General features: G+C 36.4%; 1 protein-coding gene across 11 annotated transcripts in view; it reads right to left on the bottom strand.

Annotated features, from left to right (window-relative positions):
• Positions 1-10,379, bottom strand: part of SCEL (sciellin) — a 134,149-nt gene extending 123,770 nt beyond the window's left edge. For 3 of the 11 annotated variants that reach the window (XM_066235771.1, XM_066235769.1, XM_066235763.1), the window contains exon 1: positions 10,208-10,376. The gene's annotated coding sequence lies outside the window, so the exon portion shown is untranslated. Of the gene's footprint in view, positions 1-10,207 lie in introns of all 11 variants that reach the window. The other 8 variants (XM_066235768.1, XM_066235774.1, XM_066235773.1 and 5 more) reach the window with 6 other exon arrangements.
• Positions 10,380-10,654: the final 275 nt, after the last annotated feature.

A 10,654-nucleotide genomic window follows, 5' to 3' on the forward strand; every position in this document is an offset into this window, starting at 1 on the left:
TCACTACTTATTTTTTTCAGGAGAGATTTGTTTAGAGGCATACATTTGATATCCTCCCGAAAGCATTCAGTGACACCATCCCAACCTGCTCTGTACCTACCTCTCCTAGCTGAGTTAGGGCCTTACTTCTCTATAACATTACCATATAGACTACCTATTCATATGACTGTATTCTTCCTCCACTCCCAACACACACACATAAACACACACACACACACACACACACACACATTGTAAATCTTGACAAGATAATCAAGATCATCTTCTCTACAGTTTTATTTTCAAAACTTATTCCAGCATTTGGCACATAACCAGTTCTAGAGAAATATTTGTTGAATAAATAGATTAATTTAATTTTTACACATTTTTCTTCTAATTTTTAAAAAATATTTTATTGTTACATAGAAACTCTAATCCATATGGGTTTATTTTGGTAATGGTGGAATGACTCTCTCATTCATTGATATATGATTCTTCATTTGCCACATATTAAATTCTAATATAGTCCTTAATGGGCTTCGTGGTTGTCTGTTCTAATCAAGAAATATGTTAATTTTTAAAAATAATACTTTTTAATATATTGTACAAGCATCTCTGGTTAATTTATTTTGTAGAAATTACATCAGCTATTTTCATTCATTCATTTCTTTCAGATAAAATTTATAATCACTCTGTCTAGTTCCAAAAATAAAGATTTTATTGGAACTTTTAATTAGATTTGCATGAATCCTATATAAAGGTTTGGAAAAGCTAATATTTGTGATATTCAATTTGTCTACCCAGTAACAGTACTCAAAGAAGTTTTTATACAAGAAAGTCTTTATGGACTGATCAGTGGTGGCACAGTGGATAAAGCATTGACCTGGAATGCTAAGATCCCTGGTTTGAAACCCTGAGGTCTCCAGTGTGAGTGTGGGCTCATGGGCTTGAGTGCAGGGTCGCTGGCTTCTGCACAGGATCACTGACATGATCTCAAGGTCACTGCCTTGTCTTGAGCTCCCTGGTCAAGGCAATATGAAAAGCAATCATTGACCAACTAAAGTGAAGCAACTACAAGTTGATACTTCTTTCTCTCCTCCCTTTGTCTAAATTCAATAAATAAATTTTTTAGATAAAGTTTTAATAAAGTAAATACTTTTATTCATCTGAGTACCATATTTTTCTTGCAGAGATTTTTTTCTTGATGTTTTACATTTCTTTGTACTATTATGAAAGAAATAGTAATATGTCATATCATATTATATATGTATGTATGTATGTATATATATATTTAACTAAGAACCCTAAATTTTCTTTTATTTTAATTTTTATTTATTGGCTAATTTTAGAGAGAGACAAAGGGGGAGAGAAAGAGAAACTTCAATTTGTTTCACTTATTTATGCCTTCATTGGTTTATTCTTGCATGTGTTCTGACCAGGGTTTGAACCCGCAACCTTGATATATCAAGATGATATTCTAACCAACTAAGCTCTCTGGCCTAACCTAAATTTTCTTTTTATCTGTTGTTTCTGTAAGATAAGCACAATAACACAAATTACCCTTAGCTAAAGTGGGGTCATGATTAAATCCATGTCTATCTGGATTCCAGCCTCCTGCATTTCTTTCTATTTGAATTCCTTTCAAACTTTTAACTAGAGACAAAATAAGAGTACGCTGGGAAGGAGTAGAGAAGAGGGCAGGGTTTTAGGTGAGCAGTTTTCTGCAAAACCTTTTAACTAAAATTAGCTCTTGATGCAGATATACCATGCTCATCCTGTGGCTTCTGTGCATTGTCTGGAATACCGCCATAGTCTCTCAGGATGTGTGTATCCCATTTCAAAAAGTATGGTTTATAGTTTACTACTTTCCCCCAAAAGGTTCAATATAAAAAAAAGTAAGCCAGTTTTCTTTGATGGAGAGCTATAAAGTGTATTCTTCCAATTAGCAATCACAACAAAATGATGATTCATATCTCTAAAAATTTTAACAACTAACTTAAATGGCAAACAAAATAAATGTAATTTTCACTCTATAAAGCATCCATTTGAGTAAAGATCTTTCCTAAATTTTAAAATCATGTGGATTTTTACAACAGTAAACTGGAGACACTTAAAGATATTTGTTAAAGACTTTTGATTAAAAAGTAAACTTTGAGCAAGTGTAGACAGGTACACAGAAATGAATACATAAAATTCTTATTTCAGCCTGACCTGTGGTGGCGCAGTGGATAAAGCGTCGACCTGGAATGCTGAGGTCGCCGGTTCAAAACCCTGGGCTTGCCTGGTCAAGGCACATATGGGAGTTGATGCTTCCTGCTCCTCCCCCTGTTCTCTCTCTATCTCTCCCTCTCTCTCTCTCCCCTCTCTCTCTAATAAAAATGAATAAATGAAAAAAAATCTAAAAAAGTAAATAAGTAAAAAAAAAAAAATTCTTATTTCAAAGTTTGCTGCAAGGGAAAAGAAATCAACAAGTGGCCTTGAAGCAGGATAACGTAAGCAGATAAGCTGTGTGAACCCAACAAAGATTTTCCTTGGACTGCTGGCCAAGGATTTTATCACTTCCTTCTTAAAGAATGATTCAAGTTAATGGCTAAATCATATGTGACATTATCAGTTAAATCATGTTTGCTTAAGTTAATTGCTTAGTGAATTATATAAATACTGTATATGCAGTTCACTCCACAGTATGAGTTTAGTCATTCAAAACATACCCTCTTTGTTTTGTTTACAAAGTCACCAGAAAAATAAATCTCTCAGGATTTCAGTCAAAATTCCTGTAGTTAATCAAAAATCTCCCAACAAACAAAAGTCTAGTACCAGACAGTGGCAGTGTCACTAGTAAATTCTACCAAACATTTAAAGAAGAATTAATATATATCCTTCTCAAACTTTTTCAAAAAGCAGAAGAGGAAGAAACTCTTCCAAACTCATTTTATGAAGCCAGCATTACCCTGACACCAAAAGCAGTTAAGTATATCACAATAAAATAAAATTACAGATAAATAACCCTGTCCCTAAAGACATAAATGAAAAAAATCCTCAACAAAATATTAGCAAAATAAAATCAATAATACACTCAAAAGATTATATACCATGATCAAATGGAATTTATTCCAGGTATGCAAGGATGGTTCAACATTTGTAAATCAGTCTATGTGATATGCTATATGAACAAAATGAAGGATAAAAATCATATGATTATTTCAATAGATACAGAAAAAGCATTTAACAAAATTCAACACCCATATATTGATAAAAAACTCTCAACAAAGTGAGTACAGAAAGAGTGTACCTTAACACAATAAAGGATATATCAAACAAGCTGATAGGTTACATTATACTCAAATATGAAAAACTGAAAGTCTTTTCTCTACAATCAGGAACAAGGCAAGGATTCCCACTTTCACCACTTTTATTCAACATAGTATTGGAAGTCCTAGCCATGGCAATTTGTCAAGAAAAAGAAATAGAAGGCATCCAAATTGGAAAGAAAGAAGTAAACTGTTACTATTTGTAGAGGACATACTATATATAGAAAATCCTAAAGACTCCATCAAAAAACTGTTAGGACTAATAGATTCAGTAAAGTTGTAAGATAAAAATTCAATACTCAAAAAAATATTGTGTTTTATATATTAATAATGAACAATCAAAAAGAGAAACAAAGAAAAGAATAAAATACTTAGGAATATATTTAAACAAGGAAGTGACAACCCTATATATTGAAAACTATAAGACATTAATGAAAGAGATTGAAAAAGGCACAAATGGAAAGATATATGTGTTCATAAATTGGAAGAATTAATATTGTTAAAATGTCCGTACTACCAAAAGCAATCTACAGATTCAATGCACTCTCTATCAATATTCCAATGGCATTTTTCAATGAAATAGGATAAAAATCCCAAAAATTTTTTGTGATACCACAAGAAATCCTAAATAGCCAAAATAATCTTAAAAAGAAGAACAAAGCTGGAGGCATCACATGCCCTCATTTCAAATTATATTAAAAAGCTATAGGAATTAAAACAATATGGTATTGGCGAGAAAACAGAAACATAGATCATTGGAACAGAACAAAGAGATGAGAAATAAATACATGAATAAAGGATCCATTAATTTATGATAAAAGGGCCAACACAAAATTGGTAAAGGTAGTCTTTCAATAAATGGTGCTGGGAAAACTGAACAGCAAAAAAATGAAAGTTAACTACTTTTTTATATTATTCACAAAAATTAACTCCAAATGGATCAGTTCTGAATGTAAGACCTGAAACCATAAAAATCCAGAAGAAAACATAGGTAGCAATCTCCCTGTCTTAGGTCTTAGTGATAACTGTTTTAATCTGATACTAAAAGCAAAATCAAAAAGAAAAATAAACAAGTGGGACTACATTAAACTGAAATGTTTCTGTATTGCAAAGGAAACCATCAACAAAACAAAAAGGCAACCGACTAAGTGGTAGAAAATATTTACAAATCATACAGGTGATAAGTAGATAACATCAAAGTATATAAAGAATTCATGCAAATTAATAGCAAAATTTTGTAATTTAAAAATGAGCAGAAGATGGTCAACATGTATATAAAGAGATGTTTAATATTTCTAATCATTAGAGAAATGCAAATCAAAGCCACAATAAGATATCACTTGTTAGAATGGCTAACATCAAGAAGTCAAGAAAACCACCTAAAGACACCATGAACAAAATAAAAAGACAAACTACACAATGGGAGAACATATTCGCCAATATGTCTGATAAGGGGTTAATAACCAAAATTAATAAAGAACTTTCAAACCTCAACACCAGGAAGGTAAACAATCCAATTAAAAAATGGGCAAAAGAACTGAATAGACACTTCTTCAAAGAGGACACACAGATCGCCAATAGGCATATGAAAAAATGCTCAATATCACTAATCATCAGAGAAATGCAAATTAAAACCACAATGAGATATCACCTCACACCAGTCAGAATGGCACTCATCAACAAAACAACACAGAATAAGTGCTGGTGAGGATGTGGAGAAAAGGGAACCCTCCTGCACTGCTGGTGGGAATGCAGACTGGTACAGCCACTGTGGAGAACTGTATGGAGTTTCCTCAAAAAATTAAATATGGAAGTGCCTTTTGACCCAGTTATCCCACTTTTAGGAATATATCCAAGAATACCAAATCACTGATTCAAAAGAAGATATGCACCTCCATGTTTATTACAGCATTGTTTAAAAAAGCCAAGATCTGGAAACAGCCCAAGTATCTGTTAGTGGACAAGTGGATTAAAAATCTGTGGTACAGGCCTTCGCCAGTTGGCTCAGTGGTAGAGCGTCGGCCCAGCATGTGGGAGTTCTGAGTTCAATTCCCGGCCAAGGCACACAGGAGAAGTGCCCATCTGCTTCTACACCCTTACCCTTCTCCTTTCTCTCTTTCTCTCTCTTTCCCTCTCCTTCCCTCCTGCAACCAAGGCTCCACTGGAGCAAAGTTGGCCCCAGCACTGAGGATGGCTCCATGGCCTCCACCTCAGGTGCTAGAATGGCTCTGATTGCAGTAGAGCAATGCCCCAGAGGGGCCAAGCATCACCCCCTGGTGGTCAAGCTGTGTGGATCCCAGTCAGGCGCATGTGGGAGTCTGTCTGTCTGACTTCCCCTACTTCTCACTTTGAAAAAATACAAGAAAAATTAAAATTAAAATAAAAAAGCTGTGGTACATATAACCAATGGAATATTACATGGCCATGAAAAATAAGGGAATCTTACCTTTTGCAATGGCATGGATGGACATGGAGATTATTATGCTAAGTGAAATAAGCCAGGCAGAGAAAGACAAATATCATATGACCTCACTTATATGTAGAATCTAATGAACAAAGTGAACTGAGGAACAGAATAAAGGCAGAGGTGGGGTCACAGGGACCAGAGAGACAGCAGTCAGAGGGAAGGGGGATGAGGAGATAGGATCAGAGAAGGTGAAGGGATTAGTGAAATTATAGATACATAACACAGAGATATAGATAACAGGACAGCAAACCCTAGAAGGAAGGAGGGAGAGAGTTAGCGGGAGGGGGGCAAAGGGGATATAAAAAGGGACAAAGAGGTCAGGGTGAGGGAGTTATATTCAGTGCAACACTTGAATCCATGTAAACACAATAAATTAAAATTAATAAAACTTTTTTAAAAATTTCATAAGTTCTCAAAAAAAAAAAAAAGAAGTCAAGAGACAACAGGTACAAGCGAGGATGAGGTGCAAAGGAAACCCTCGGCCCTTGTGCAGTGTTGGTGGGGATGTAAATTGGTCTAGTTGCCAAGAGAAACAATATGGAAGTTTCTAAAAAAATTAAAAATAGATCTATCATAGGATCGAGCAATTCCACTCTAGGTGAATACCCAAACGAAATGAAAATAGAATTTTTAAGAGATATATGCACTTCCATGTTTATTACAGCACTATTCATAACAGCCAAGATATGGAAAAGCCTAAATGCCCACGAATATATTAATGGATAAAAAAGATGTGTGTGGCCCTGGCCGGTTGGCTCAGCGGTAGAGCATCGGCCTAGCGTGCAGAGGACCCAGGTTCGATCCTGGCCAGGGCACACAGGAGAAGCGCCCATTTGCTTCTCCACCCCTCCGCCACGCTTTCCTCTCTGTTTCTCTCTTCCCCTCCCGCAGCCAAGGCTCCATTGGAGCAAAGATGGCCCGGGCGCTGGGGATGGCTCTGTGGCCTCTGCCTCAGGCGCTAGAGTGGCTCTGGTCGCAACATGGTGACTCCCAGGATGGGCAGAGCGTCGCCCCATGGTGGGCGTGCCGGGTGGATCCCGGTCGGGCGCATGCGGGAGTCTGTCTGACTGTCTCTCCCTGTTTCCAGCTTCAGAAAAATGAAAAAAAAAAAAAAAAAAAGATGTGTGTGTGTGTGTGTGTTTGTGTGTGGGTGTGTAATGGAATATTATTAAGCCATAAGAAAGGGGAATACAGTCGTCCCTCGCCATATCACGGCTCAGTTTTCACAGTCTCAGTGTATTGTGGATTTTAAAATTGTATATATCTAATATTGTATCGTGGATTTTTCGCTGTATCATGGGATTTTGCAATATATAGGTATTTTATATATTTATTATTTTAATTATTTTGCAGTAAAATAAGCATTTTCTAGCCTAAAAAAATTGAAAACAATATAAAAAATATTAATTAACACATATTAGTATTCACTGGTGAGTACTCATATAATTTTATATGTTGTTAAAATTACATAGGTTTAAGAGCGTAGAAAGTGTTTAAGAGCATAGGAAATGTTTATAGGAGTGTGGGAAAGGTTAATAACAGTGTGGAAAAGGTTTATAAGAGTGTAGGGAGGGTATATAAAGCCTTAAAATACACCATATTTCCCCATGTATAAGGCACACCCTTTTTCAAAAAATTTGGGGTCTAAAAACTGGGTGTGTCTTATAAAGTGGTTATATATTTTTTTTACTTGAATTTTCTGCTTTTTCATGCTTGTTACATTGTATAAATTTTTATGATGAATAAAACTTGAGTTTAATAACTTTATGTAATACATTTTTTTTTCAAATTTCAGGCCCCAAATTTAAGGTGTGTCTTATACATGGGAGCATCTTATACATGTCGAAATACAGTATATAAATAATAAAATAAATATAAGGCTGATACTTCACGAACTTTTGCCTATCACAGGGGGCTCTGGAACCCAACCCCTGCGATAGACAAGAGACCACTGTATCATGCCATTTCCAACAACATGGATGGTCCTGGAGCACAATATACTAAGTGAGACAAGTTAGAGAAAACAATACGGTATGACATCATTTATTTAAAAAAAGAAAATCTCACACAGAGTACAGTGGTCGCCAGAGGCAAAGATATAGTGTGGGAGAAATAGCTGAAGAGTCAAAATAAGTTAAAAAAAATTCCAGGCCCTGGCTAGTTGGCTCAGTGGTAGAGCATCAGCCCGGCATGTGGAAGTCCCTGGTTCAATTCCCAGCCACGGTACACAGGAGAAGTGCTCATCTGCTTCTCCACCCCTCCCCCTCTTCTTTCTCTCTGTCTCTCTCTTCCCCTCCCGCAGTCAAGGCTCCATTGGAGCAAGTTGGCCTGGGCGCTGAGGATGGCTCCATGGCCTCTGCCTCAGGCACTAGAATTGCTCCAGATGCAACAGAGCAACGCCCTAGATGGGCAGAGCATTGTCCCCTAGTAGGCATGCCAGGAGGATTCCGGTCGGGCACATGCAGAAGTCTGTCTCTCTGCCTCCCTGCTTCTCACTTCAGAAAAATACAAAATAAAAAATCTCAGTGGTTAGGGAAGACAGCCAGGCAGGTAAGCCACCACACTTACGGAATGGTAGTTGAGAGAGTATGCCCCTCATTGGGTGTACCACAACCTATACACTCCCTCACATTACCTTCCTAAGAGGGGCTAACAGTTCCTGAGATTAAAACCCCATAAAAATAACAAATAACAAGACTGACTCCATAAACCATAAATTAAAAGAAACCATTATGTCATAGTCATACCATATACACTGTAATTAATTTTCCAGTATCACTGGATAAGAAAATCCTCATTTCCATATCATTTGTAGTCCATTTATAAAGCCAGAAGAAAGCTCAGGTATTGCTATTACATATTAATATGAAAGAAATTTGAAAAATTATTGAGAAAATTTAGTAAGACAAAAAGTCATGTGATCTGGCTTTTCATTTGGGTTCTGTTAGTCTGATTTTGGCCAGTTGCTTAACATTTATATGCTTGTTGTCCTCATCTAGAAAATGCATGCATTAAACCAAATGGTGCCTATGCCTTTTCCAACCGTAAACTATGTCAATTGGATCTAAGATTTACATGAAGCTAATCTTTTAATAAAATTCCTGCTTATCTACATTCTCTATCCTGACGTTTAGAATCAACCAAATATTTTACTAAAATTTTTACTGAGATGTCATATCTTAGTAAGTAAAATATATCTTAGTAAAAAAATCAAATTGATTTTTTTAATCCTTTAAACCCTGGTGTACGGTGAATATCAGAAAGACTTTATCTGTGTTATAAACTGCAAAAGTGAAAACCAGTGTTAAATTGGATCACAGTTCATGAAAAGTAAAATTACGATCCACAAATGTTAAACTTACCTCTCTGATTACTATAAATGTTTGAAAGTCAAGTTATAAAATTCTTCAGTAAACCTTTAGGAATGGAAAATAAACCCCCTGAGACAGCACATGACCTGCTCAGCAAGAAAAACAATGAAAACTCGAGACTTCAGGTAAAGCTTAGTTACTCTATGGGAAACGCCCCTCTAGAGGACATAGAGCTGTTAGTTGCAAATTTTGAGTGGCCCCTGAATTTGATTCCTGCAGCTCTGTGTCACCAATGGAAATGGAAAAACAATACAAATCAGACAAGTCAGTTTAGCTGTTATTTATAAAAGAAACCCTGACTAAAATAACTTTTCTATTCTTATCAATGGGCTGCAACAACTGGTTTTTCAGGACTAGGTCTAGAAATGGAAAATTGCCCCCATACACATTAATCAATTCTTAGGTGAAAACTCACAGAGTAACATGGAGAAGCTGGCCAAATGCACGTGAAACCCTCTGAAATCACACACTCCCATTCAACTCCACTCTGCTCCATTACTTGGTACATTCATGCAAAATGGGTGATTTTCTTAATGGGGAAAATAGAGTGGCTGGGGGATTCGTTCGGTACCTCTCTCACAGCTCAGTAACTTATATTGTTTTTTAGCAGTCAAAAAGGAAAAAAAATATAACTTACTACCTACAAAACAATAGGGCTTATCATTTCACTAAAAGCATCATCTGTAAAAACCGGGAGATCCTTTTAAAAATGTTTTTATAAGTCACTTGAGAAAATAGAGCAGGGGGTGCCGGTTTCTTGACTTAAAGAATTTCCTATCCTGTGCATGACAGGGTTCACTAGCTGACAGCTCCTGCACAAAAACAAAAAGCTTCTCATCATCTCCGTTGCCTGTGGATGTGTGCAGACGCCAGGAAGTTAAAAGCAGCGCGATCTAAATTATAACAAGAAATAATGAGCTGTTGACAAGCAGAAAAGTCCGTAGGAAGTTGTCAGTGTTGAACTGGAGAACAGACAAACCTAATATAGTAAGTTCTAACTGTAATCATTTCTTAGAACCCAGAGCAAGTTATGCAAGTAAAGCAGACATATTTATGTTTGTAAATATAATTCAACTTACCTCTCTTGAGTGGGAAACCAGGACTTTTCGTCTAAACAGCCTGCAGTGATTGTCCAGGTGGACCCAGCTGAAACTTCCTGCGTACCTGGAGTTTACTGAGTGTGGTTCCCACTTGCACCTGACTGTGCTCAGGAAGTTCACAGGCTTCTCTCCCCTTGTGGCTGAGTCATTCAGGGAGGAGTGGGTGGTGTGAAAGAGGGTGTCACCTGTATAAATACCAATTCAATTAAAACAGGCTCACTCATGGACCTGCTGTCTTTGTTTGGTGAATTCTTCATATAATTTATGGTCTTGTTTGCCCCAAAATTAAAAATGCTGCTGTTATTACTCTTTTGAATGATATCAACCACACACAGGTATATCACTGACAAGGTGGTGTAGTACTCAACCTATTTTTGGATTCTCTTTTAAAAAACAAAACAAAAAACTGAAGGTAGGAAGAATCTC

This window comes from Saccopteryx bilineata, chromosome 6, assembly GCF_036850765.1.
Source record: "Saccopteryx bilineata isolate mSacBil1 chromosome 6, mSacBil1_pri_phased_curated, whole genome shotgun sequence".
Lineage (NCBI taxonomy): Eukaryota > Metazoa > Chordata > Mammalia > Chiroptera > Emballonuridae > Saccopteryx > Saccopteryx bilineata.